The 27,897-nt window shown below is 36.8% G+C and overlaps 1 protein-coding gene across 3 annotated transcripts in view; it reads right to left on the reverse strand.

Annotated features, from left to right (window-relative positions):
* Window positions 1–27,897, reverse strand: part of CTNNA3 (catenin alpha 3) — a 2,003,993-nt gene that overhangs the window by 38,581 nt on the left and 1,937,515 nt on the right. The gene's annotated exons all lie outside the window — the stretch shown is intronic.

Below are 27,897 nucleotides of genomic sequence, written 5' to 3' on the forward strand. Positions count from 1 at the left end.
ATCAACATACCAAAAGCGATTAAAACATATTATTTTATTCTGTTTTATATACAGGGTGGACAAAAGTAGGTTTGCAGCTGTGAGTACATACAACATAGTTTACTCTTGTATTATTATTTATTATTGTATCATTTTCCATATGAACAACAATTAACTTACTTTTGCCTATCCCTGTGTTCATGGCCAATATTCACTAGGGTGTTGCTATGGGTTTTGTTAGGCAACCTACATTGTCCCTCTTTCAACATATCATTGAGAAGAGTTTAGATGAAACTTGGCACACATGGAAGAGTAGTAACATAGTTATTCAGAAAATACATGAGCTTGTTTAACTTAGACACTTTGGTTGTACATACATGGTTTTTTTAAAAATTTTTTTTAAAAGACTTTATTCTATTTTTAGAGAGGAAAGAGAGGCAGGGAGAGAGAGAGAAAGAGAGAGAAGGTGGAGGAGCAGGAAGCATCAACTCCCATATGTGCCTTGACCAGGCAAGCTCAGGGTTTTGAACCAGCGACCTCAGTGTTCTAGGTCGATACTTTATCCACTACACCACCACAGGTCAGGCTACACACATGGGTTTTTTTAGGGGGAAATAAAGGATTTAGTTGCTTAGGCTTCTATCACTACAGCGTAACATAATTTATCTGATTTAAGGATCACAGTTTAGGTTTTTCAATCTTATATATGGTAAAATACTCGCATTTTCAGATTCTCAATAATTTTTTTGGATTATAGCCAAAATCATTTATAAATCAATCTGTGAAACTTGGAATGCTTTTCACAAAATAAATCAATATTATACAGGGTAGTATGGATTCTCAGACTGTCTATTAAGTCTTTCTTGCTGAATTCATGTTATATACAAAGTATTTAAGTTATGGTTATCATAAATCCCAAAATAACAATACATATTTACTGATTCATTATCATACTAAAATATTTACACCATTACCACATCTCTTCCTGCAAATAAACCAAGTTAAGTCCTAGGAGATAAATGAAATTTAACTTCCCACTTTATAGACTAGAGAAAGAGGTTAATTAATTTTCCCAAGACCGCAAATCTAGTCAAGACTTATGGCTAATGTTTACATAATTTAAATGTACAGTAAAGTATTGATTCTGTGCTAAGAATTTCAGATACTTAAATCATTTAACTTTCACTGTGTAACCCTCCCATTCTGTATGAATATCTTTATTAAATTAATTCTAATCTCATTTTCTGAAATGTGACTGTGGTTTGCTCCATCTGCTTGAACTTTGATCCAACAAACAGTCCTGAAATGTTTCTAAAGTGTTTAATATTTGCAACAATGGGGAGAATGCAAAGGTGTATAAATCACATTTTGGAAAGTCTCAACACGTATTTATGATTTATTTCTAGAACTGTGTTTCTGGATCACTCCATATTAACATGGGCAGTTTATTTCATATAAATTCCTGCTCCAGAAATGCCATCACGTGTTTTGCTTTATTTTGTTTGTTTAGATAGTACAGAAAGAAAAATATGTTTGGCATAGGTGGATCTTTGAAAGTGTCAAAAGAGTAGCTAGCCATTATTACCCAAGTTGAATTGTTTTTTCCTTGCAGACTTTTATTAGTCTTCATTATGGAATCAGTCTGGTGTCGGCATACCTGATCTTGGTGGTCATGGGTATCTGGGTATTCTTTGTTGCTGGAGGCAGCTGCTGAAGACAAGGAAGGACTCTGCCTGCTTTGCCAAGAGGACTTCCTCCTTCTCAACCAGCGCTCCAGATAACCTCTGAGAACTGGCACCTTGCAAATAGTAAGCTGCAACTTTAGAGGAAGCACAGCTGTGCCTTTTGATAAAAATCCCTTTTCTTGATGGAATTTAGTAACAAACAGAACAGAGGCAGAGGCGGGATCAAAGGGACCAGAAGGAAAGTGATCAGAGGGAAAGTGGAAGAGAAGATGGGATCAGAGAAGGGAAAGAGATTAGTGAAATTATATATACATAACACAGCATTATAGAGAACAGGACAGCAAATCCTGGAGGGAAGAGGGGAAAGCATTGGAGGGAGGGGGCAAAGGGGAGACAAGGGGAGCACAGGGTTGGAGGGAGATATATTCAATTGGACACTTGAATCTATGTAAACACAATAAATTAAAATCATAAATAAAAGAAGTAGATTTCACTTAGATTTTAGAAAATAACTTTATATATATCTGTTCAATTTTCATTAAAGCAAGTTGATCTTAATCATTAAAATCAAATTTAGGGCAGGATGCAGGAAAGGCTCCCTGGTAGTGTGGAGGCCAGTTGGAGATGCATTAGAGCTTGGGAATGATAGCAAGGAGATTGGCATTGGCAGAAGAGTTGAAATATGGAGAAGTATCTATACGAATGTTTTTTTTATTTTCTCTTTTCTTTCTCCTTACTAAAATGTCTTCTGATCTGAACTTTTTATTGGGAGAAATGAGAGACTAAGAACCAAAAAATATATATTTAGAACAGAGAAGTTTTATATCACTAAGCTAAAATAAGTTATCAGTAATATACTAGTTAGAAATACAAGCTTTTGAATCAAAAGGCCTACACTTGAATGTTGATTCCACCACATACTAATTTATGTCACCTTATAGGCCCATGATGGCAAACCTTTTTATAAAAACCGCCCACTTTTGCAGTGCTGGTCAACCTGGTCCCTCCCTCCCATGAGTGGGTGTTCCAGCTTTCATGGTGGGCGGTAGCAGAGTAACCAAATGGCGCCACAATTGGCCCACCATGAAAGCTGGACCGCCCACTAGTGGGAAGGAGGGACCAGGTTGACCAGCACTGCAAAAGTGGGCAGTTTTTATAAAAAAAGTTCACCATCACAGTTATAGGTCAATCATTTAAGATTTGCCTTAGGTTTTTTTGTTTTGTTTTGTTTTGTTTTTCTGTATTTTTCTGAAGCTGGAAACGGGGAGAGACAGTCAGACAGACTCCTGCATGCGCCCGACCGGGATCCACCTGGCACGCCCACCAGGGGGCAACGCTCTGTTGTGACCAGAGCCACTCTAGCGCCTGGGGCAGAGGCCGAGGAGCCATCCCCAGTGCCCGGGCCATCTTTGCTCCAATGGAGCCTTGGCTGCGGGAGGGAAAGAGAGAGACAGAGAGGAAGGAGAAGGGGAGGGGTGGGGAAGCAGATGGGCGCTTCTCCTGTGTGCCCTGGCTGAGAATCGAACCTGGGACTTCTGCACGCAAGGCCGACGCTCTACCACTGAGCCAACCGGCCAGGGCCTGCCTTAGGTTTTAATTTGAAAATTGATAATAATAATAACAGAGATCTCATAAATTATTGTAATGATTAAATAAGTTAATACATATACAATACTTAAAATACTCTCTTGTATATAGCAAGCCCCTGTAAGAGTTAACTATTTTTATTGTTTTTGCTATGGGTAATAATAATGTTCCTGTATAATATACATTGTTTTCTATATGCTAGGGTGATAGTTAAACTCAGATATCTATATGACTCACAACTGTACACATACAATAATACTGATGGGATACCTACTGTATCCCATCAGAGAATTACTGCCCTACTGTAAAATGATACAAAAAAACCCCAAAATATTCAAACAAACTTACATCAAACCCACTTGTTGCACAGTAGGATAAATGTTAGGACTGCAAATTCCACCTTTCCATCAGGATTTTCATTTATTCTGGCTCATGGACCCACAGACAGGAACAATATGGAAGCCCTGGAGAGCGAAGGCATCATGGATAATTTCCTACTTTCCAACTCAATTTCTTTGTAGAGCAGGAACCACTTTAATAAAGCATTTGGGTGAACTTTCAGTCAGAAAGAGTTGAGTTCTCCACTTGGCTTCATCATACAATTGGTATGCGGACATGAACAAATTATAGAACTTCTAAGAAGACACTATCTCATCATTTGTAAAATGAAGGTAATACTTACACACCAGGCATATCATGACTAAAGGAGATGAAGTATATAAAACATAGCACCTAAAATGGCAAGTTACCTATTTGTATATTATTATATCTAAACTTTACATTGGAAACCCACACACAAATTTACCTTTTTTAAAAAATAATTTTTATGTATGTGTTTTTATATTCAATCAAATGCCCTTGGTATTTGTCTTCAGAGATCATTTCTAAAACAAAATCCTTTCTAGTTGAAAAGCCTTTAAAAAACCTAAGAAAGGTTAGCAAGAACAAATTCTTAAGTTTTCTCTTATGAATTAGTAAACCATCATTCTCAGGCTTCAAATCACTTTTTCTAACATAAATAACAAACAGTCCATATATTCACACGTATCCTTCTAAAGAGGAAACAAACTTGGGTGGTTCTGGAGCTTCATTCATCACCTTTACCTTTCTTTTTAGCTCACTCCTAGGCTTTTAATGCCATTAGGCAAAATTATGTCAATCGGTGGCATTGCACCTGGCATGGTTCACAAGTCCAGGTGGAGAAGCAGATGTATAATGGACATATTTGAATATGATATGCTTGAGAAAAAGCCCTACAAACAAAATTAGTAAGACAGTGCTGAGGATTACTCTTCCTTCTGTTCCATCATAATTTATCATCCAGAAAAAGGAATTGTCAGATAAACTATGGAGGGAACAATTAAGTTGAAAGGCAAAGTGGAGCGTTTCATAGCAGCAGCCTCTGGATATTTTGCAGGGAGAGAGATTGCAAACGAAGGCATTCAACTCATATGTCCATGCATATTAAGCCATTTAGCTAATGTATGAAATGTTTTAGGTCATCTCAGGACTATAGGCAAAACACTAAATATTGACTCAGCAAGAGCTCAGATGAGAGGTCTAATTAAATTAAATGGTACAAAGAGGATGCTTGTTTCATAGACTTTAATAATTGCTGAAAACAAACAAACAAAAAAGACCAAGTAAAGGTAAAAAAAGGTACAGTATTAACCAGGCAGATATGATATATGTAGTGAGACATAGAAAAGACATGAGCATAGAAGTGATCAAAAATTCAAAGGCTATGACTGGCTGAATTCTGAAAAATTGTTGGATGTTGTCATGACTATAATCAGTAGCACCTTTTAGGTAAAGTCTGAGACTGACACAGGCATAAGAATGTTAATTTTAATTTTACTTTAATGACTGCCTATGTGCCTTAGGATAATTCCCTTTTCTTGGGAGAACATGATAAAGAGGTCATGAAGTATATAGGTGTAATATTTTTGAGCAGTGTTTCAAGCCCCTCCCCAGAGAAGAGTGAGGGTAAAGGACTATGAGGATGGTACTAATGTACTCAGGGTTGGTTATTTCAGAATACAGTGTTGAAGATATGGAACAGCATGTATGCAAACAGGCAGACAATAAAGAAGGACTCTAATAAGCCATGATCACTAAACATTATGAGTGACAGAGGCCCTCTTAGATAAGAGGGAGCTAGCTGGAGAGTGTGGGTAGAGAAGGAGGAAAAGAAGGAGACAAACTCCTTCCTTCTACTTTAGCTTTCTAAGCCTTAGTTTCTCATTCATAAAAGAAAAATAATAGTGGAACCGACCTTTGAGCATTGCTGTGTGTATAAAATAATAATTATATGGAGGGGATTTAAATGATATCTGGTCATCAAGAGCTCGATAAAAGTTAGTTACCATTGTTCTCATTAATGTTTTAATTATCACAGAAGTGAAGAGTGTGAATCTTGTCCTAGAATGCCCCATTTGCTTAAAGTGTGAGATATGGACCTTGAATCTGCTCTATTTTCTATTTGCCTTAAAGCTGTTCATATTTTTGCTTTGAAATCAGAGGACTGGGTTTAGGATCTTGCCCTACTTCAGTAGCTCTGTGATCTTGAAGAAGTCGCTCAACCTCTTTCAGTTTCAATTTCCACATCTATCAATATAAAATAGTAATATTTCTATTTCATACAGCTATTCTTGGTAAGCATTATAAAAGTAAATGAGTTTAAAATATGTATGACAGTGATAAACATTAATAAACACTCAATTTCATGTATATACACAAATAGCCATATATAAACTACATTTACACATATGCATGCATACACACATATGCACAAACACGCCATCTTTTATTCTTTTAACTGAAAAGAATCAGAATTTTTTAGCTTGATGAAACAGTCATTTCACTCATTCTCACTGTCTCTTTTCAGTCTCTGTTTCTGTCTCATTCACATTCTCATACACTATGTAGGCACAATGTTTATGGGTCACACTTATACTGTTCATTAATTCAGACAAGCCTTTCCTGATTTATTATTAAAAACTTTATCTTGCATTTTAGGGAAACTTATATTTTCAGTTTGGTTTCATGTCTTTTTCTCTTCTCTGTCTGAACAAATCATTCCAATGCTTTATTATTTAGCTCAAATTGTTTTTAAAACTTTTCAGATCACCTAAATTAGAATACTTGTTTTGCTACAGATCTTTGGCATCTATTTCCCCAAATATTTGCTTATTTTTAAATTCTGTACTGCTCTTAAATATTTCTGTAACATATTAACCTGTCGTACTTTGCCCAACATCTTAAAATCCCATGGTATCAAAAATGTTACTATTGCCAAAATGACTCCCATGAAGTTTTGAGTTGATTAAGGTCTACCTTATCTTGCAATTGAATAAATTTGAACATGTAACATTTGCATAAACACTCTAATGTTGAAAAAAAAAATACCTCTCTGCCCATTCTTTCTTTAAATCTAAGGCCTAATGTCTCCATTTGCATTGGCAATGAATAAATTAAAGTTCAGGAATCTATGTAAAGTTCTTTTGCCTTAAATGTAGCCCAAGACTGACTTTGTACATGTCCTCCATTATCCATCAGGCACATGTGGCCCAAACTCTAACCCTGGCTCATAAGCAAAGATGATTATTCTTTCTGAAAGCCCATATCAAGTGGTGCTGCTAAAATAGGGATAAACAATTAGCTATTTTATCATATGCAGAGAAATTATCCCACTAAAATAAAAACATTTTTCTAGACTTCTTTCTTTAAACTTAATTTGAAATAAAATTTTATAACCATTAGATGACACATATCAATAAATATCACTTCATAATAGTTATCATTATCCCAAATTAACTACTATACTGATTACTACTCTGAATACTACTTTGCTAGTGACTATTTCATGACCACCTACTATAAGCTTACACCTGAGGCTAGACTAAAAATTACTTATCTTTGCCATGGCTGGGTAGCTCAGTTGGTGAGTATCGACCCAATATGCCAAGTTTATGAGTTCAATTCCAGTCAGGGCACATAGTAGAATCAACCAATGAATGCATAAATAAGTGGAATGCAAATTAATGTTTTTCCATCTCTCTCTCTCCTTTCCTCTCTCTCTAAAAAAAAAAATCAATCATTTTTTTTAAATAAAAATGATTTATCTTTATGCACCCTACATATGATAGTTTCTTTTTCTCCTCAGAGATATTTATCAACCAGTGAGCAACTTTCTGTCCTTTCTTTTCCTAGTACAGAGATAATAAAGTCCTTAACATAGTAAGATTTACAAAAAGTATACAAACGCTAGTTCTGAGTAACAATGTAGAGAAAAAGCTCCCGACCACCTGTACCAAACTTAAATATGAGCAAAAGGTAAAAATTTTATTGTTTTAAGTCATTGAGAATTAGGAGCTGTTTATTTATTTTACTTTATTTTTTGGTATTTTTCCGGAGTAAGAAGCAGGGGGAGGCAGACAGACAGACTCTCACATAAGCCCAACCAGGGTCCACTTGGAATGTCCACAGGGGACAATGCTCCGCTCATCTGCGGTGTTGCTCCACTGCAATCAGAGCCATTCTAGCACCTGAGGTGGAAGAAGTCATGGAGCCATCCTGGGCGCCTGGCCCAATTTTGCTCCAGTGGAGCCTTGGCTGTGGGAGAAGAAGAGAGAGATAGAAAGGAAGGAGAAAGGGAAGGGTGGAGAAGCTGATGGGCGCTTCTCCTGTGTACCCTGGCCGGGAATTGAACTCAGGATTTCCACAAGCCGAGCCAACGCTCTACTGCTGAGCCAACCAGCCAAGCCGGGAGCTGTTTATTTTGACAGAAAAACCTAACCTAATTTGACTGACTTGATATTACTGACTAGAAAAAATTTTCCTTAAAATTGTTTGTTGAATTTTAAGTAGGTATTCTTTTCTTCGTGTGTGTGTGTGTGTGTGTGTGTGTGTGTGTGTGTTCGTGTGCTGTTAAACAGAATCCGAGGCTAAATTAAAAATTATTTATCTTTGTATATAAAAGAAGAGTAGATCTTTATATCTGATTAAAAGTGTAAGTAATACTCCTAAAACTTTCATGGAAATATATCAACTTTGTCATTAGCAATAAGTAATAATACCATGTGCACTCCTGCCCAGAGTAGTTGCTCAATGTTTGCAATTGTATGAGTGATATCTAAAGGGTGTGTGGCCTTTTGAAAAAACCTAGAACTCTTATAAAATTCAGTCATGCATGGCCTGTGACCCGGGGCTTGACCTTAAACTTTACCAAGACATCTATTATTGCAGAGATGACTTAATGCACTTGTTCCCTGAGGGCTGTCAGAGTAGCCACGTCACCAGAAGACAGCATTTCTAGACCATATTATCATAATTCCCTGCTAAAAAGGCTTCACTAAATTGAGATTTAATGTTGTAACTTTAGGTTTTATTGAGGGTCAATGTAAAAAATGTTCATTTGAACATTTCTGTCTTTTACAGATCCCTCAGTTAGGACGTCATTCATCATATTACCAATTGTTACACAAATAATGACCACACATGACACAAATCTCTTTAAATTTAAAGCCTGAGAAACACTTTTCTTTCTAGAAAAATGGCTGTTCTGTTTATCATTAATCAATGACAATTATATAATACAATTACTCATTAATTTTTACTTGAATTATAACTAGATTAACTGATTTACCTGAAAGGTTGGTAATGCTCATTTTAAAAAATTATTTAGCATCTTTCTATTTTTATTTATTTCTTAAACGATGAAACTGCTTCAATTTTCAGAAGAATAAAAAATACAAATTCTAGTTGTGAATTAACATTTGCTACAATCATTTACTTTCTGCTTGTTTTTTTCTTTTTAACTGAATTCCTTGAGAACAAAGACCTTGTTCATGCATTTCTGTATTGTTTCAGGAAAATGAGAATAAATACGTGTTACTGTGAAACCAGAGCCTGGATTCACATTTTCACTCCATCTCTTACTAACCACATGACACTTAGCAAATTATGTTAATTCATTAACCTTAGTTTTCTTCTCAACAAAGTACCACAACTTTACATGTACCATTGTTGAGAGAATGGATAATACATATAACTGTTTCCACATCAGTAGGGTATTCACCAAATGCAGCAAATTCTACCACAACCTCTTTCTCTTCCACAAAGAAAGCGACAGTAAAGAACACAATGATGCTATCATTTATCCCTTAAGGATGTATCTTCAAAGAGAACTTAAAAAAAAATGTGTACATGACATTTTCTGAAGTCCTATTCTCAGGAAAAGGGGAGGGAAGGATAAAGAATAGAGTGGGCGAGGCTAGAGATAAATAGGAACATTGTTAAGTTTCAGCCTGAGACCAGCTCTGACTGATCTCATAGGGCCTGTGAAATTGAACAGCAGTCAGAGTTGTTTCTACCTTAAGGCAAAGAATTAGGCTTTGTATCCTCTCAGTTACTGGTACAGACTTCCAGGGCATGAGGCGTTGTGGTGCCTAACTACCCAGACAGGGTGATACGTATTTGGGTAAGGACAATTATCCAGAGAAGGGTCCACCTGTGAGATGTCAACAGCCAAACCTTGCAATAGCTAGGAGATGGGTAACCTGCCACGTGAGGGGATCTGGCAGGAGTAACAACATATGTTACAGCTTTATTAGCTTTTTCTGGATTTTTACCTTCCCTTAGAACAATAGTTCTCAACCAGGGACAATTTTGCATTTGGCAGTGTCCGGGGACATCTTTGGTTATCACAACAGAGTGGTTGGGGGCACTAGCATCTAGTGAATAATCTGGGGATACTGCTAAACATTCCACAATGCACAGGACAGCTCCTTTCCCAATAATTATCCAGCCCCAAATCCCAAATGCTAACAATGCCAAGGATGAGAAACCCCGGAGTAAACAAATATATAAGAGTCAATGCTTACTATTAATTATAAAAGTTATTATTGACTTTCTATTAATATCGTTCAGACTTTACTAATCAAAAGAGAAAACTATGAGCTTGCACTAATTTCGTTAAGAAAAAGCAGACACACCCATATCACAAACACACCCTCACCGGGACTTCTATCTTGTGAATACAACTGCATTACTTCATGATTTGAAGCAACTAGCATAAGTTCAGCAGGAGTGATAGACTAAAATGGCTACCTCTGCAAATGTCATCCATGCTGTCTTGTGTCTTTTTTCACATCCACTTTCACTTCTGCCTTTTTCCACACCCTTATGGATTTTGATGCTAGCACTTTGCTGTCCTAGAATCCCTAGCTCCTTGGTTTTTATTGTCCTCCCCTTTTCTTTTATGTTTTTTCCCCCTGGCTTCGAACAGAACTCACAGACATTAGGATGTTGGCTTCCAGCATCGCTCTTTCCTTCAGCTGCACTTTGCCTAATGGGGAACCTGGCACATCCTACAGCTGTCAAATGCTTCTTGCTCCATTCATGGCCTCTTTTTCCAGCTCCTTGAAATTCTGTGCTTCAGATTGTCTAGCACACAATCGAAATAATTAATCCTCTTTCTTTTTTTCTAAGGGTTGATAAAAATTAAGCTTTTTTTTTCTTAAACAGAAAGAGCCTTCCCATTAAGTCTTAAATTCTTTTGATATTTTCCTTTTTAATAATATAGAACTATCTGACACACAAATAAGAATATGGCAATTATTATAAGAAGTGAATTTAAGAGTAGAGAGTCTCACATATCATTTATATTTTTCTTCCCACCCCCCCTTTTTTTATCAACCTGTGTGGGTGTGTGTGCCTCATCCAGATGTTTTATCCACTTCATTTCTTAACTGCACAGAGGATTTAATTTTACAAAACAGATCACTGCTGTTTCATGAGAGATATTAAATAGTCTCAGTAAATCCATGTCAAATCAATAGTATAATAAGAAGCAATATAGGGCACATGTCTCACTTTTCTCTATATCTAAAATTAACAGGTAATTCCCAAAGCCTTTGATCTCATTTTACTGATGTACTATTGTTTAAGCAAAAATATTTTTAAAACAAATCAAAACAAAGTATGTGCTACTTCATGTTATAATTTATCACTTAGGGGAGAGAGGAAAATTTTGGAAAGGAACTGTGATGGGAAAGAAATAACCAAAGGGAATGGGATCAAGGATTCTGGAAAGATGGTTAAATGGGAAGCACCAGAACTCGGTCTTCCCTCCCAGGCCACAACTGCACTGGTAGAATCTATCTGATGTAACTATTTAAGAACCCTGGAGTCTACTAAAGACTCGTAACTTTCAGAGAAAGGCTTGGAAGTGACATTATGATTAATTTATATTAATTTCAGCTCTTAGCAGAGTAGCAACTACTTATTCTCCATACCTCAACCACTTGGCAGGCAGCTATCCACATGATCCTGAGGCAGCTTGCACACAACCGATAAGAGCCATAGTAAGTAAAGGGGACCCTGTCCTCCAAGTAGCAGAACTCTGTACCCTGATTGCTATTTTTCATCACAGAGATGCAGACAAGAAACAGTGGTCATCTACCTTTGTTACATCTATCCTTATTGTTGTTACATCTATCTCTATTGTTGTTACATCTACCTTTATTATTATAAGCTCTTCCCACTCTGGCTAAAGTGACTTCCAGGGGACTCAAGTTTCAGTACCTTATTTCCTTCCTTCATTTTCCCTTTCTACGTTATTGGAAGCTGGACATTGAAGAAAGAAACATTCAAAAGCAACCACATATACAGGGGAAATTTTAAACTCACTGAGCATGCCCAGGGGAAAGTGCAGTGTTAGAAAAGACTTGAGTAGACTTTGGATTACACTGTAAGCTGATTTTAGCACAGAGATAGCCTTAAATAATCAAAAAGTAAAACAAAACATAACAAAGCACAAAGAAAACAAGCAAACAAACCAAAAAGCACACCCTAGAAAACAAAAAGTGTTTGATTTCCAGAGTTACCATATTATTAGATGCAAATGTCTAGTTAAAAAATAAAGTACATGGCCCTGGCCGGTTGGCTCAGTGGCAGAGCGTTGGCCTGGCGTGCAGAAGTCCCGGGTTCGATTCCCGGCCAGGGCACACAGGAGAAGCGCCCATCTGCTTCTCCACCCCTCCCCCTCTCCTTCCTCTCTGTCTCTCTCTTCCCCTCCCGCAGCCAAGGAGGCCTGGGCACTGAGGATGGCTCTGTGGCCTCTGCCTCAGACGCTAGAATGGCTCTGGATGCAACAGAGCGATGCCCCAGAGGGGCAGAGCATCGCTCCCTGGTGGGCATGCCGGGTGGATCCCGGTAGGGTGCATGCAGGAGTCTGTCTGACTGCCTCCCCGTTTCCAGCTTCGGAAAAATGCAAAAAAATAAAAAAAAATAAAGTACATCATATACAAAAAAACAAGTATGTTTCATTCAAAGGAACAAAAACCAACAGAAAATGTTCATGAGAAAGGAATAATAGCAGATCTATACACAAAAGAATTTTAAGACAACTTAAAGATGCTTAAAGAACTAAAGGAAGACATGGAGAAAGTAAAAAATATGACATGAACAAAATGGAGCTATCAATAAAAAAAATAAAAGAAACCAAAAAAATCTGGAATTAAAAGGTACCATAACTAAAATGGAAAAAAAAAATCACTACATGGGATTTAAAGTCAGGTTTGATCAAGGAAAAGAATCAGCAAACTTTCAGTTAAGACAAAGAAATGAACAAATATGGGAACCAGACAGAAAAAAGACTGAAGAAAAGTGAGCAGACCACATATACAGGGGCAGATTCTAAAGAAATGTGGGACATGTTCAAGCTGATCAGCATAGCCATTTTAAGAGTCTCAGAAGAGAGAAAGAGAAAATGAAAGAAAGCATATTTGAAGAAATAATAACTGAAAAATTCCCAAACTAAATGTAATACATGAATATAAACATCCATAATGCTCAGTGAAATCTAATTTAAATGAACTCAAAAATACTTACACGAAGACACATTATAATCAAACTTCTGAAAACAAAAAACCAAAAGAGAATTCTGAAACCAACAAGAGGAAGGCAACTGCTCACTTAGAAGGGCCTGTCAATAAGATAATAAACATATTTTTCATCAGAAATTTTGAAGAAGAGATGGTAGTGAGATAATACATATATTCAAGGTCTGAAAAGAAAAATTGTAAGTTGAGAATACTATATTCAGCAAAACAGTCCTCCAAAAGTGTAAAGGGGAAAGTAAGATTTTTTTGGATAAACAAAGTTGAGCAAGTTTATTACCACTAGAGCTGCCCTATAAGAAATGCTAAAGGGAGTCCTGCAGGTTGAAATGAAAGACACTAGTCAGCACCTCAAAGTTGTATGATGACATAAAGATCTCAATAAAGTAAATATGTGGGCAATTATAAAAGCTAGTATTATTGGAACAATATTTGTATAACTACTTTTTTGTTTTCTAAGAATTTAGGAAGGTAATAAATTTAAAGAAATTAGTCTAGAAGTTAGTTTTAAAATAATTTTGATTTTCACCTCCACATTTTGTTTTCGACATAATTTAAGATACTAATGGATTAAAATGTTTGTTAGTTTATGTTTTTGGATACACAATGTATAAAGATATTTTTTTTGTGACATTAACAACTGAAAGTGATGGTGAGAGTGCTATTAAAGAAGCAGAATTTTTAAAGTAATTAAAGTTAAGCTGGTATAAATTCAAGACAGAATGTTATAACTTTAGTATGTTAAATGTAATACCCATGGTAATCACAAAGAAATATATACATGAGAAAATGAGAAATTTAAACATTTTACTATAAAATAAAATAAATTCTAAGAAAGAATCTTAGAGTTTATTTAACACCAAGCTTTAGTTTTATAGATAGAGGAGAAACAGACCTAAAGAGAGTAATGTCAACGCTAAAGAGAGTAATGTCTCCTAATTTGGAGTTCAGTAGTTTCCTATTGTCTTATGTTGTAGGTAAAGGATTATGTTCTGGTCAGCTCTTCTTAAAATCCAGGATCATTAAATTATCATTATTATTGGCCCTGGCAGGTTGGCTCAGTGGTAGAGCGTCGGCCTGGCGTGCGAGGGACCCGGGTTCGATTCCTGGCCAGGGCACATAGGAGAAGCGCCCATTTGCTTTTCCACCCCCTCCCCTCCTTCCTCTCTGTCTCTCTCTTCCCCTCCCACAGCCAAGGCTCCATTGGAGCAAAGATGGCCTGGGCGCTGGGGATGGCTCCTTGGCCTCTGCCCCAGGCGCTAGAGTGGCTCTGGTCGCAGCAGAGCGACACCCCGGAGGGGCAGAGCATTGCCCCCTGGTGGGCAGAGCGTCACCCCTGGTGGGCATGCCAGGTGGATCCTGGTTGGGCACATGCGGGAGTCTGTCTGACTGTCTCTCCCCGTTTCCAGCTTCAGAAAAATACAAAAAAAAAAAAAAAAGGAAAAAAAAAATATCATTATTATTAATTAATACTGTATTCTAGTCAGTGTTTTTCTGTCTTTAAATTAAAACTATTCCTTAGCTCTTGGTATCTGTAGTAACCATTTTAACTGGGTGTACTAATATCATCTTCTATCATTTGTCATTAAACTCACTGGGGGGCTTACTTTCGGTAGCAATAAAGTAAAGAACATGGGAGTTAGATTCTGATTCTGGTTCTGCCATTAGATTTTTTTCATGAATTAGGGCAAGTCAGTGAAAGTCCTTAACCTATTTCATTATTTGTATTATTAATTTGAGTTAGATATAACATGAATAGATTATTTCAAAGATTCTTTCAAATGCTATTACAACTAGCTACACAGCACAATCAGCATTTTCTAGATAATGTAACACAGATTGGTGTATCCACTATGATAAACAGTACGAATGGTCCTCAAAAAAATTAAAAACGGAACTGCCTTATGACCCAGGAATTCTACTTCTGCTGTATATCTGAAGAAACTCCAAACACTATTTTGAAAAAAATATATATGTACCCTATGCTCATTGCAGCATTATTTACAATAACCAAGTTATAGAAGCAGTCCAAGAGCCCAACAATACATGAGTGGATAAAAAGTGGAGGTACATATACACAATGGAATACTACTCAGTCATAAAAAATGTAATCAGGCCCTGGCCGGTTGGCTCAGTGGTAGAGCGTTGGCCTGGCGTGCAGGAGTCCTGGGTTCACTGGGGATGGCTCTATGGCCTCTGCCTCAGGTGCTAGAATGGCTCTGGTTGCAATGGAGCGATGCCCCAGATGGGCAGAGCATCGCCCCCTGGTGAGCATGCCGGGTGGATCCTGGTCGGGCGCATGCGGGAGTCTGTCTGACTGCCTTCCTGTTTCTAACTTCAGAAAAAAAACCCAAACTGTAATCTTACCATATGCAACAGCATGAATGAATCTAGAGGGCATTATGCTAACACAGTCAGAGAAAGACAAATACCATATAGTTTCACTTATATGTGGAATCAAAAGAACAAAATAAATGAATAAACAAAATTGAGATACAGAGAATCGAGTTATGATTACCAGAGGTTTGGGGGTTTAGGGTATGGGTGATAAGGTGAAGGGATTAAGAAGTACAAATATATAGTTACAAAATGGTCACAGGGATGCATAAGAAATGCAGTAAACAGCCTGACCTGTGGTAGCACAGTGGATAAAGCATTGACCTGGAATGCAGAGGTCCTCAATTCTAGACCCCAGGCTTGTCTGGTCAAGGCACATATGAGAAGTAACTACTATGAGTTGATGCTTACTGTTCATGCCCCCCTTTTTCTCTTTCTCTCTCTCTAAAGTCAATAAATAAAATCTTTTTTTTTTAAATACAGTAAACAATATTCTAATAACTATGTATTGTGCTACCTGAGTACTGAAAATATTTTGGGGAACACTTTTTAAAGTATATGATTATCTAACCACTATGCTATATACCTGAAATTATACAAAATAAGATTAAATGTAAATTGTTATTGAAAAATAAAAAATGAGTATTCTCTCTTAACTTTTTCTCCTGACCTTTCTCTGCATTCCTCTTCCCTTCTTCATTTCTTTTACTTCTCCCCATTTCCCTTCATGTATCTCCCTGCCGCTTTTTAAAATCTATAAATACTTCAGCTAATTTTCCAAATCTTCTTTAGTTTCCCTAGTTTTCTTGATGACTCCCAAAGACCACCGTAAGTTCAGAAAGCTCATTAACTAATTCCTTTAATGTCTTAACATGGCAAGCACATTAACCTAAGTCATTCTGTATGTACATGATTGCCTAAGTTCTGTAGGCTCTGGTGGCTCTTTTGCTCAATAGCTGTATTGTTGCTGTTTCTTTATATTCCTAATTGGATGCACACTGCCCTTTGACTTCTGCTAAAGCTAAGTTTCAGCTGCTTGGCAAATTTTCAGTCTTGCTGATCTTTTCCCCCTGACTGATTAGTTTTATTTATTTATTCAATTTTTTAAATTGTGGCTTTGGCACAACTACCTCAGGATAGGAAAGTACAATTAAACACATTTAGGAAATACACAAAACATGGTGATTACATAATCAGTGTTAAGTAGTATAAAATATTGTTGATCTAAAAACAATACTTGAGTAAAGGGTAATTTTAAGAGGACAATTTAAATTTTCTTCTCCTAAATTTTATTTATATATATACAGGCTAGACTATAACAACATTTTTTTTATAGTGAGACAACTTTCACAAAGTATTATAGCTTCCACACTTGACACTGTGAATAAGAACACTAGAGAAACAACTGATATAGTACATATGGGAGTGCCTTTGGGTGATCCAGACAAATTTTAATTTTTTCAGAGTTATACTTTTACTGTATTCCTAAATTGGTACATTGATAAGTCAAGGTGGCTGAAAACTATCTGTAACAGTATGCTTAATTATGTAGTTTGATCATGTTTTCCTATTATTATTTTCAATTTAATTTTTACATACTGTATTTGCTCTTCCTTTGGAGAAATAATTGTCATTGGAGGGCCATGTTGGCTTCATTTTTATATGATTGAAGGATAAGCTGAAGCTGAGTCAGGGTCCACACTCCAGGCAATATCATGGAGCTCAGTCTTGTAGAACAATGTCTAGCATACAGTATATCTGATTACTACCTCAAATCATTACTGTTAAGTTGGATTATTTTCTTTTCTGAACAATACTGAAATGTGTTTGAATATGTGGACATCTTTATATTGTTCTTTTGCCACAATGAAACTGTGGATCTAGCACTCAAATCTTAATCTTAAGAGAAAACTACTCCTTCTATTTTGCCAAAATATGTGACCCATTAGAAAGAAATCCTTCAACTTTCTATTTATCTGTACCTAACTGTGTATATATCTTCATTCATTTTTATACTGGCTCAGAAGTACTTTTTTTTTTTATAAATAAATTTTTATTTTAATGAGGTGACATCAATAAAACAGGGTACATATATTCAAAGAAAACATTTCCAGATTATCTTGTCATTTAGTTCTGTTGCATACCCATCACTCAAAGAGAGATCATCCTCCGTCACCCTCTATCCAGTTTTCTTTGTACCCCTCCCCCTCCCCTTCTCCCTCCTCCCCTCTCCCCACCCCCTGTAACCACCCCACTCCTGTCCATGTCTCTTAGTCTCGTTTTTATATCCCACCAATGTATGGAATCCTGCAGTTCTTTTTTTTTTCTGATTCACTTATATCACTCTGCATACTGTTATCAAGATTCCACCATTCTGCTGTAAGTTATCCGATGTCATCATTTCTTCTAGCTGAATAGTATACCCTGGTGTATATGTGCCCCATCTTCTTTATCCAGTCTTCTATTTTTTTTACAGTGATTAAAAGCCTTTAAGCAAACTCTTGGCCAATACAGCAAGAATCTATAAAAGAGTAGTGTCCTTAAGATGTTCACCAAGTCCAAGTTGGCCCCAACACCATGCCAAATTCCTGAAAAATGCAACCCAACCACAGTTCAGTCTGCTAGGAGCTGTCACAGGGAGCAGGAGTCCAGGAAAAGTCCACATCCAGGAAAAGTCCTCATGGCACTGGAATTGTTGTCACCATTCTATACTTTGCAGCTCATGTCCAAGTCCCAATGACCACTGCTTCTAGCTGGTAATGATTCAGGTAGACTGGAAAAGCCATTTGCAGCATGCGTGGATTTGGAGCTTCTGTTCTCCTCTGCCTGGAGAGATGAGACCAGGTTGCTTTTCCCTGGAGCTCTGCGACTGTGGCATGGTAAAGAGAACCTTGGGATACACTAAGCTGGGTGGCAAAGGTAGATTCATAATAGAAGTTGGCAAAAGGGGGAAAGAGAGCTCTAAACTAGCTCTATTGGATTGGACCTCTCTGGAGTAGGTCCCAGCCTGAAATATGAGTGGGGCATTGAGGTAGGAGGGATAAAGGAAACACTATATATTAAGCAAAGCAGCAGAAAATAGGACTATCAACACCCACAACAGAGATCTTTGAGGGAAGAATAAAAAACCTGACTATTCAGGCAAAACATAGTTAAGTGGCCCTTGTGCAAATGAGTGGCACTTGTGCAAATGAGATCAGTTTACCTGCTTCTTGGAAGAAATACCCTAGGCTCGTCCACAGTGTCATAGATAGGGCCGACGGCCCTGGGCACATTCAGCCTTCAGTGGCAAACCCCAGCATTCTTGGCAAGGTTAGGTCATAGGTGGCTGGAGCAGGGCTGGAAGAGACTGAACCCTCCCTTAGAGGAGCGAGGGGGAAGCCTACCTTACAGTGTCCCTGTTTCCTCACAGCAGAGGCATGTAAGCCTGGCAGGCTTTAGCTCAATGACCTTCCTTTCCACTATTGAAGCAGGACCCAAATGGCATCCTATGAGACCCCTTTGGGGCACTGGAGCCTTTAAGGGTGTATCCTAAAAGCTGGTAGTTCCTCTGATCTCTATTGGGCTTTTTCTGCCTCTAGGTATCATAAAAGCCATGCTTAGAAGATCTCACTGAGGGGTTTGAGGATCCCCATCTGCCTATATAAATCTCCATATATCTGGAGCTATTTTGAAAAAGACAAAACAGTGTTATTAGCTGGATCTAATAAAGAAGGTAGTAGTTTGCAGGCAAAAAAGATTTGGTGACTCTGTTCATCAGCATTCAAAAAAAATGTAATTTTTTTTTTAAGTAAGAAGCATGATATGGTAGACCCGTATGAGTTCCAGGATATGACTCTTCCCTTTTAATTTTTTTTAATTGACCTTAAAATGTTTGCTGAGTACTCTTTAATAATACCTTAACTTTAAAGATTGTAAGCATGACAAAATACAGTAAGTGCTTTTGCTCCATATGCAGGAGCATTTTCAGTTTAGCCAGTTTAGGAAATCCAATAATAGAACAATTCATACAGACAATGAGCTATAACATGCTTAGCAGCCTCTCCTGTTCTGACAGAGGTTACTATAGATCCGGAATATGTATCCACTGTAATGTGGACATACGACTGTTTGCCAAATGAAGGTATATGAGTAACATCCATCTGCCAAAGTTGTCCTGGTAGGGGTCCTTGAGGATTAACTCCAAATGAAGGGGCAGTATAGGACCCCTTGGACAGGATTTCCCAATCTGCCGTGCTGCTTCCCGAGAAAGTTGAAATTGTTTACACTGGGCTGCAGCGTTCTGGTGATGAATAGTATGAGACTAACTTGCTCTGGTCTGTCATGGTTGCTCCATATAATTTTCTTTTGGGTAGCTTGATCAACAAGGGCATTCCTAGGCCCTGGCCGGTTGGCTCAGTGGTAGAGCATTGGCCTGGTGTGCAGGATTATTGGGTTCGATTCCCAGTTAGAGCATACAGAAGAAGCACCCATCTACTTCTCCACCCCTCCCCCTCTTCTTCCTCTCTGTCTCTCCCAGAAGTACTTTTGTTTTTAATCAAACCTAGTCTTTCTACCTGTTTTCTTAATTCCATTCCCTCTTGCTTAAGATTGTTTCTGGCTTCTTTTGCTCTTTACCTAATAATCTTTTCAATTGCTGCCATCTTAAAAAGTACATAAAATAAAAATGTTAAAAAGAAGAAAGAATAAGAAAAAGAAGCTTTCAGCAATTCTATCTCACTTTATATATCTTTCTTAGTCTATTTTATCATATTTTCATTGCTACTGCATAATTCTTTATTCAGCCTACTATGGTCTAATTTGCTTACACTATATTACCGATACTGCTTTGGAAAAGATATAAAGATCCAACATGTATTTTGAGGCTCAGTCAACCTGAAATTTTTGAATTATTTATAGTCATTGGCTACCGTACCTTCAATCACTCAAAAATATTTAAGGACCATATAGTCTAGTGGAAAATATGCATAAAAAAGATAATTACAACATATGTGAATACTGCTGTGATTCTGATAATCACAAAAGGATACAGTAGAGATTGTTAAGTGCTATCCAATATGCATTCTTCTTCACAGGAACAATGATGATTTTATTGGGAAAAGCAATGTGCTCAAAGTAAAGCACACACAAACAAATTTTAGATTTTGCAGCATTCCTTGCAGTTACTTATAGCCGTATAATTAAGTTCTAGACAATAATATGTAAAAGAAGGCATTTGGAAGGGACTTAAAAAGATGTAATAAATGATTGTTTCTGTTTTTCTATCTGTCTGGAATATAAAAGCCATAGCTAGAGTTAGAGCTAGAAATGAAAGCCAGAAATCAAGGATAGTAAAGCAGAAAGACAAAAGTGCCTGATTGTGAGGCTGCCATAACAGTCTCGAGTTGCCCATTCTCAGACTTTTTTATGGAGTCAGTAAACTCCCAAATTTGCTTAAAGTCCCACAACTAGGATTCGGCATCTAACACAGCAGGCACATTAGAATCATTTGTGTGTAGAAAAAGTTTTCTGGATCTCTGTCTCAGTTAAATTTTGTCCCATTTAACATAATTCCACTGGATGGTCCCATCTATTTCTCCTTCATACTTCTGAGTTTCTTAGCCATATATCCATTCTCTTAGATCTTACTCTTTGGATGTCCGCTAGTCACTTAAATTTAACAAGCAAAGTCTGAATAAACTGTCTTACCCTTCTTAATCTACTCTTCCTTCTACATAGGGCTTTTGGTTAATGATGCCACTGTTGAATAAGTTACCAAATCTCAAAATCTTGGGGATAAATTCATTCCTTCCTCTTCAGCCTTAACATTCAATAGCCCACTGACTCGAATAATTTCTACCCTAGAATTTTTTCTTGTACTGATACTCTACTTTCCATTCTCACTAATGCTGCCTTAATCTACATTCTCACTATTACTCTCAGACTTTTCCTTTTTGTTTTTCTTTTTGTATTTTTCTGAAGTTGGAAATGGGGAGGCAGTCAGACAGACTCCCGCATGCACCCAACCGGGATCCATCTGGCATGCCCACCAGGGGGCAATTCTCTGCCCATCTGGGCGTTGCTCTGCCGCAATCAGAGCCATTCTAGCGCCTGAGGCAGAGGCCACAGAGCCATCCTCAACGCCCGGGCAAACTTTGCTCCAAAGGAGCCTTGGCTGCGGGAGAGGAAGAGAGAGACAGAGAGGAAGGAGAGGGGGAGGGGTGGAGAAGCAGATGGGTGCTTCTCCTGTGTTCCCTGGCCGGGAATCGAACCTGGGACTCCTGCACGCCAGGCCGATGCTCTACCACTGAGCTAACCAGCCAGGGCCAGACTTTTCTTTTTTTAATTTCTAAATAGGCCTCTTCCCCCAGGTACTCCCTCATCTTTTGGATATGTGTGTATCTATTTCAAACTTAAATGTTTTCAATTACTCTCAATTATCTATAACGTCAGATTAAAATGCTAAAATTGGTTCTTTTGAAACAGCCCCAGTTTTTGTTTTCTGGTCCTCTTCAATTTCCCACCTTCCCAATACATACATACTAGTACCAAATATAATTGCTACCAGCTACATAAGACCATTCGTTATTTCCATAAAATTACATACTTTGTTTTATTTCAGTTGTCCATGTACCCTGAATTATTTTTTCTCTTCTTTCCCCATAAGCATACATTTGATTTTACTTTTTAATCAAGGTACAATTAGTCAAGCCATTTGTGGGGCTTTCGCTTGCCCATTTGCCACATCAGTGGAATTATTTCTCACCTCTGATTAGGTGCTTCCGGGCATACTACTGTTATGTAGTTTGTGATACTGTTTTGGAGTCATGCTTGTATATTTAGGTGTATTGTATGTACATATTGGAGCATCTTGAAGGAAGCACCACGTATTCATCATTTCACCCCCCAGATGTTCTACCACGCCTGGTACCGAAAGGATGCTCAATTCATAGTTGGGACTTTGGGATAACTACACTTTGGTTTATTTGTAAGAACATGTAGTTTCAATTTAAGTGCTTGCACATAGATATAAGAGCGATTCAAAAATAATTTAAATTAAATGCTCTATTATGAAAAAGTTTTTCAAATTTTTTTCTGCTATAATCTCATTTTCTTTACTCTATATTCTAAAACCCTGAAAGCACCGTAACCATTCACTTCAGAAATGCATTCCATTTACTTCTTATTAACCAATATGTTTGCTTAAAGTAATGTTTCATGAACCTGATTCTCAAATTCAAACTTTATTTAGTGAACTTTAAATAATCTCTAATCTTGAGTAGCACATTTATGTAATTTTTAATTACGTAGTTTCCCTGCTTTAGAATCATGTTTGTTATACTGTAATTTAGAACATTTTATACAAAAAAAAGTGACTTAGAGAAGACTTTCTCAATTTAAAGGAAAATAAAAAGAAGAAGATAAGAATGCACAGTCACAAAGAGATTAAAGAAAGTATGCTTTGGCACACACAAATGAAATGTATTCTCAAAGCTTTCCAGAATCTTCCTGCAAGCAGATGGCAGTAAAGCTTGTAAGAGGGGGCATGCTCTCATTTTGAGATTTATTATTTTCTAATGGAAAATTGTGGGCGAAGGATGACAAATAGTTTTGGATTTGCAATTCTATTCTTTATTTTATACAGTGATTCAGCTTTTAAATTGTAAATCATGAATTCTAACGGCTCATGCCTGATCTTTCTGTAAAATATATAAAGTTTACGAATTTGAATCACCGCATCAAACGGGAAAAAATACAAACTCAGTTCATACATCTGATGGAAATTATATTTTTGAGGAACATGAACAGTAATATATTTCAGCAGTAATATATAGGTTAAACTTCTATCAAAGTTTTTGAAAGCTTAGCTTCAGGTAACATGAAAAAGTATCATATAATTAAAAAATAAAATTCATATAGATTTATTCCATGTTAATGATAATGAATGTATGAAATTAATGAAAGTAAATAGAAGAGAAATAAATAATTTATTTACATGCTTAAAGTATTATAATGTTGAGAAAGTAAAGCCTGAATATCTAATAATACAGAAGATAAAATATTTAAAAACGTATACGTAAATGTACACATGTTGTCTAGAAATGCATGCTTGTATACATGTATTTGTTCATGCATATGTTTCTGTGTGTATAGATTGTGACAATTTGAAATGACAGGATACCAATATTGTATATGTTGTGTTGGTTTGTAATTTTTTTTCAAAATATAAATATCAAGGAAACTAATTTTTTTTTTACTTCTAATAATAACTACACATCCTTAAAATTATTCACATTTGATTTGTGCTCTTCACTTTCATCATAGATTCAAGATTGTTTACCTGAACAGAGAAGGCATAGGTATTTGAACATTTACCAGTTCTGACATTTAGTAGAATGGTCTTCAGAAAGCTATTTAACCATTCTCAATTTTATTTTTTTCAAATGTTAAATAAAATAAACAAGCAAATAATCTATATGGTATCCTATTGTGAAGTATAGACAATAAATAGTCAGTAAGGCTTAGTTCCCTGCCTTATCACCTTGATAGTAATTCTCTGCTTGTATTTTTGTAGCTACGTTATTTTGAAGACTGTTAGTTCATTGCAGAAAAGTCCAATGTCAGGCCATTGAGATCCTAGATGTTACAAATTATAAGGATATTATCATTTTCAAATTTCTCTAAATTTTAAATTTAACTTTTAAATAAGTTTCTAATGTTTTACTTTAACTTAAATTTATTAAACTGGGGAACAAAATTTTTGTTGCATCCACAAAAACACTTGTTCTTACCTAATTTGAGTGTGCTGATCTCAAATATGACATTAGTTTTTCTCTGTAAGCTAGAGTTGTTTTGCAATTCAAGATTTTAGGTTTTCATTTTATTGTAAAATTTTCAACATTTAGTTTAACATAATGAAGTAGAATGTCTTCTTGGGCATCATCTTTGTGAAAATATAATAATTTATATAATGCAGTAAATACACTAATACACTAAAAGATATGATTGCATCAGAATTTGTCTATAATTTTAAAATAGAACATATTAAAACATTTTAATCATAAAATTTGTGCAAAACTTATTTAAATTCTATTTAGGCAAAAATTTGCGATTGTAGCTCTTGCATTTGTGTACTTGTAGAGGACAATCTCATTTGATGCTCCAGCAGTAGTCTGCTCATCACTAACAGCTCCAAGATTTTCAGGAAACTTATCAAGGTGACTGACTGTTCAGGAAGTGAATCTTAACACTCATGTTACATCCAATGTCGTGGAAAGTCAACAGCATCCTTTGAACCAGAAGTTCATAGTTTTCTGCTTTTTTGTTGCCAAGAAAGTTTTTTGTAACTGCCACAAAAGACTGCCATGCTGCTTTCTCCTCCTTATTCATTTTCCTGGCAAATTCTTCGTTGCGTATGAGGGTTCGAATTTGATGTCCATTAAAAACACCTGCTTTTATCTTCTCGAAAGACAAGCAGGAAAAGCAGAAATAATATGTTGAAAGCATTCACTTTCTCTATTCAAAGCCTGAAAAAACTACTTCATTAAGCCAAGTTTGACATGAAGTGAGGGAAAAATGATCCTGTCTTGATTAACTACAGGTTCACTCACAATATTTTGCATTTCTACTTCCAGAGCTTCACGTTTCAGCCACTCTTTCTATGTCCAGTGTTTCTCCTGAGCTCGGCTGTCCCACAAACACAGAAAGCAAGGATACTTTGTGAAACCTCTCTGTTGTCCTAGCAGGAAATTTACCATTTTAAGATCCACACAAATGATTCAGTTATGCTCCTCATACTTCAGAAAGTCGAGGACAATTTTTATGTCATTATAATCTTCTCGCAGATGAGTTGAATATCCAATTGGAACCGCTGCATAAACATTACCATTGTGTAGGAGAACACATTTCAGACTCTGTTTACAGCTGTCAAGAAATAGCCACCAATCTGTTGGACTGTAAGTGGTAACACCTAGCTGGCTGAGAAGACTACTGATATCATGACATTAAACAAAGTGTTTGACTTCAGGAAAAAAGTCCACAAAAATTTGTTCATGCTTCCTGAAATGGGATACTTTAGCTGACCAGTGAAGTACATTCTTTTCTTGAAGCCTGGAGGTTAATAACTCAGCTGCTTTCTTTCATAAGCCCAAATCTCTTACTAAGTCATTCAATTCAGGTTGGCTAAACTGCTGAGGGGTTAATGACTGCTTGGCATCAGAAGAAGACCCTTCAGATTCTACAACCATTTCCTCATGCATCTTATCAAAGTACATTTGATCACCATGTTCACTTTCTTCATCCTTAGAAGAAATAAAACCATTGAAAACTGGAACCAGGAGTGTCTCAGAGTGTGGAATAGGTCATATTGCTGCAGGAATATTAGGATATGTGATCATATGCCGTTTTTTCTTGCCAATGCCCTTTGTATGGATCAGACAGAAATAACAGCCACTGCTGTGGTCCTTAGGTTCGCACCAAACCATGGGAATACCAAAAGGAATTCCTTTGCATTTTCCTTTTGTCCAGTCACGAAGCATTTCCTCACAATTATGACACATAATATGAGGAGCTCAATTCTTGTCTTGACCGCCAAGGGGAACTTGAAAATAGGCAATATATGCACATGTACAAATGATGAAATATTGCACCTTTGACATTGAAGTGCGTAACAGCCACATATATAACAGAAGGTGTCAGGACTATTCTTACATTTCCACCTACTTGAAAAAGCCATGATTCAATCTTAAAACAAAATAAGAGGGTGTTTTTTTTTTATCAGATAATGATATTTTACATTTAAAAACAACTACAGTTAGGTAAAAGTGATATTTATAAAACATTAATTGCCTTGTGGTTATGTTCAATCCAAGAGTCGTTATCCTTTAACTCCAATTTAAAGGCCAATGAATGCCATTAACTGTAACAAAAAGAAATTTAAATTGCATAAAAACTAGAGCATGCACCAAAAAAAAAAAGGATTTCAGATTTGGAATCACTGATGCAGAAATATATAGAAACAGTTCTAAAACCTCATGCAACAGAAAATGAAAAAAATTTGTTCCCCAGTGTTATTTTGATTCATGTCCTTCTCAAAATCACTGATAACTGAATCCAATATAAATACCAGATATTTTATTACTATACCCATTCTAAAGAAATGATGTACTGTTATTAAAAATGGGGAAAAGTTAGATATTATTTCTACCATGGTCATTTTACAGTGGATTGAAACTCAGGATCGCCAAAGAATTTATGAAAGTTCCTCTAAATCTATGATGGTCTTTCATATTCCACTTTTACAATTACATGTGGAAATAAAAGTTTTCAAAACCTGTATTTCTATGTTATATAAGGAAAATAGATATAAAGTAATAATAATAAAAGAATTGTTTTAATGGGTAATGGTGTATGCATTTATTTTATGAAAATTTAGGGTTCATTTAGAGTTCCATCTGTACTCTTTCTAAAGTCTGAAAACAATGCTTGAAGTTAATTTTTTTTTTATTTATTTAAATTTTTATTTTATTTTTTGTATTTTTCTTTTTTTCTTTTCTTTTTTTTTGGTGCATTTTTCCGAAGATGGAAATGGGGAGGCAGTCAGACAGACTCCCGCATGCGCCCAACTGGGATCCACCCGGCATGCCCACCAGGGGGCGATGCTCTACCCATCTGGGGCGTCGCTCTGTTGCATCCAGAGCCATCCTAGTGCCTGAGGCAGAGGCCACAGAGCCATCCTCAGCGCCTGGGCCATCTTTGCTCCAATGGATCCTCGGCTGTGGGAGGGGAAGAGAGAGACAGAGAGGAAGGAGAGGGAGGGGTGGAGAAGCAGATGGGTGCTTCTCCTGTGTGCCCTGGCCGGGAATCAAACCCAGGACTCCTGCATGCCAGGCCGACGCTCTACCACTGAGCCAACCAGCCAGGGCCCATTTTTTGTATTTTTCTGAAGTGAGAAGCGAGGAAGCAGAGAAAGTGACTCTCGCATGCATCCGACTGGGATCCACCCAGCAAGTCCACTATCTGTGGCGTTGCTCTGTTACAACTGGAGCCATTCTAGTGCCTGAGGCCATGGACCCATCCTCAATGCCTGGGCCATCTTTGCTCCAATGGAGCCTTGGCTTAGGATGGAAAGAGACAGATAGAGAGAAAAGAGAGGGGTAAGGGTAGAGAAGCAGATAGGCACTTCTCCTATGTTTCTTGGCTGGGAATTGAACCCAGGACTTGCACATGCCAGGCCAATGCTCTACCACTGAGCAAAGCAGCCAGGGCCAATTTTTATTCTTTATCCAAGTAGCTTACTAAACCTGATTCATTCTAAGATATCTGAAGTAAATAAAAACAAGTTGCACCTTTTTACATATCTTTAAGAAATCTGTCAACATTTCTCAGTAGTTTATACACAATTTTTTACACTCCCATTAAGGTGGTAT

The sequence above is a fragment of the Saccopteryx leptura genome, chromosome 9 (genome assembly GCF_036850995.1).
Source record: "Saccopteryx leptura isolate mSacLep1 chromosome 9, mSacLep1_pri_phased_curated, whole genome shotgun sequence".
In the NCBI taxonomy this organism is placed as follows: domain Eukaryota; kingdom Metazoa; phylum Chordata; class Mammalia; order Chiroptera; family Emballonuridae; genus Saccopteryx; species Saccopteryx leptura.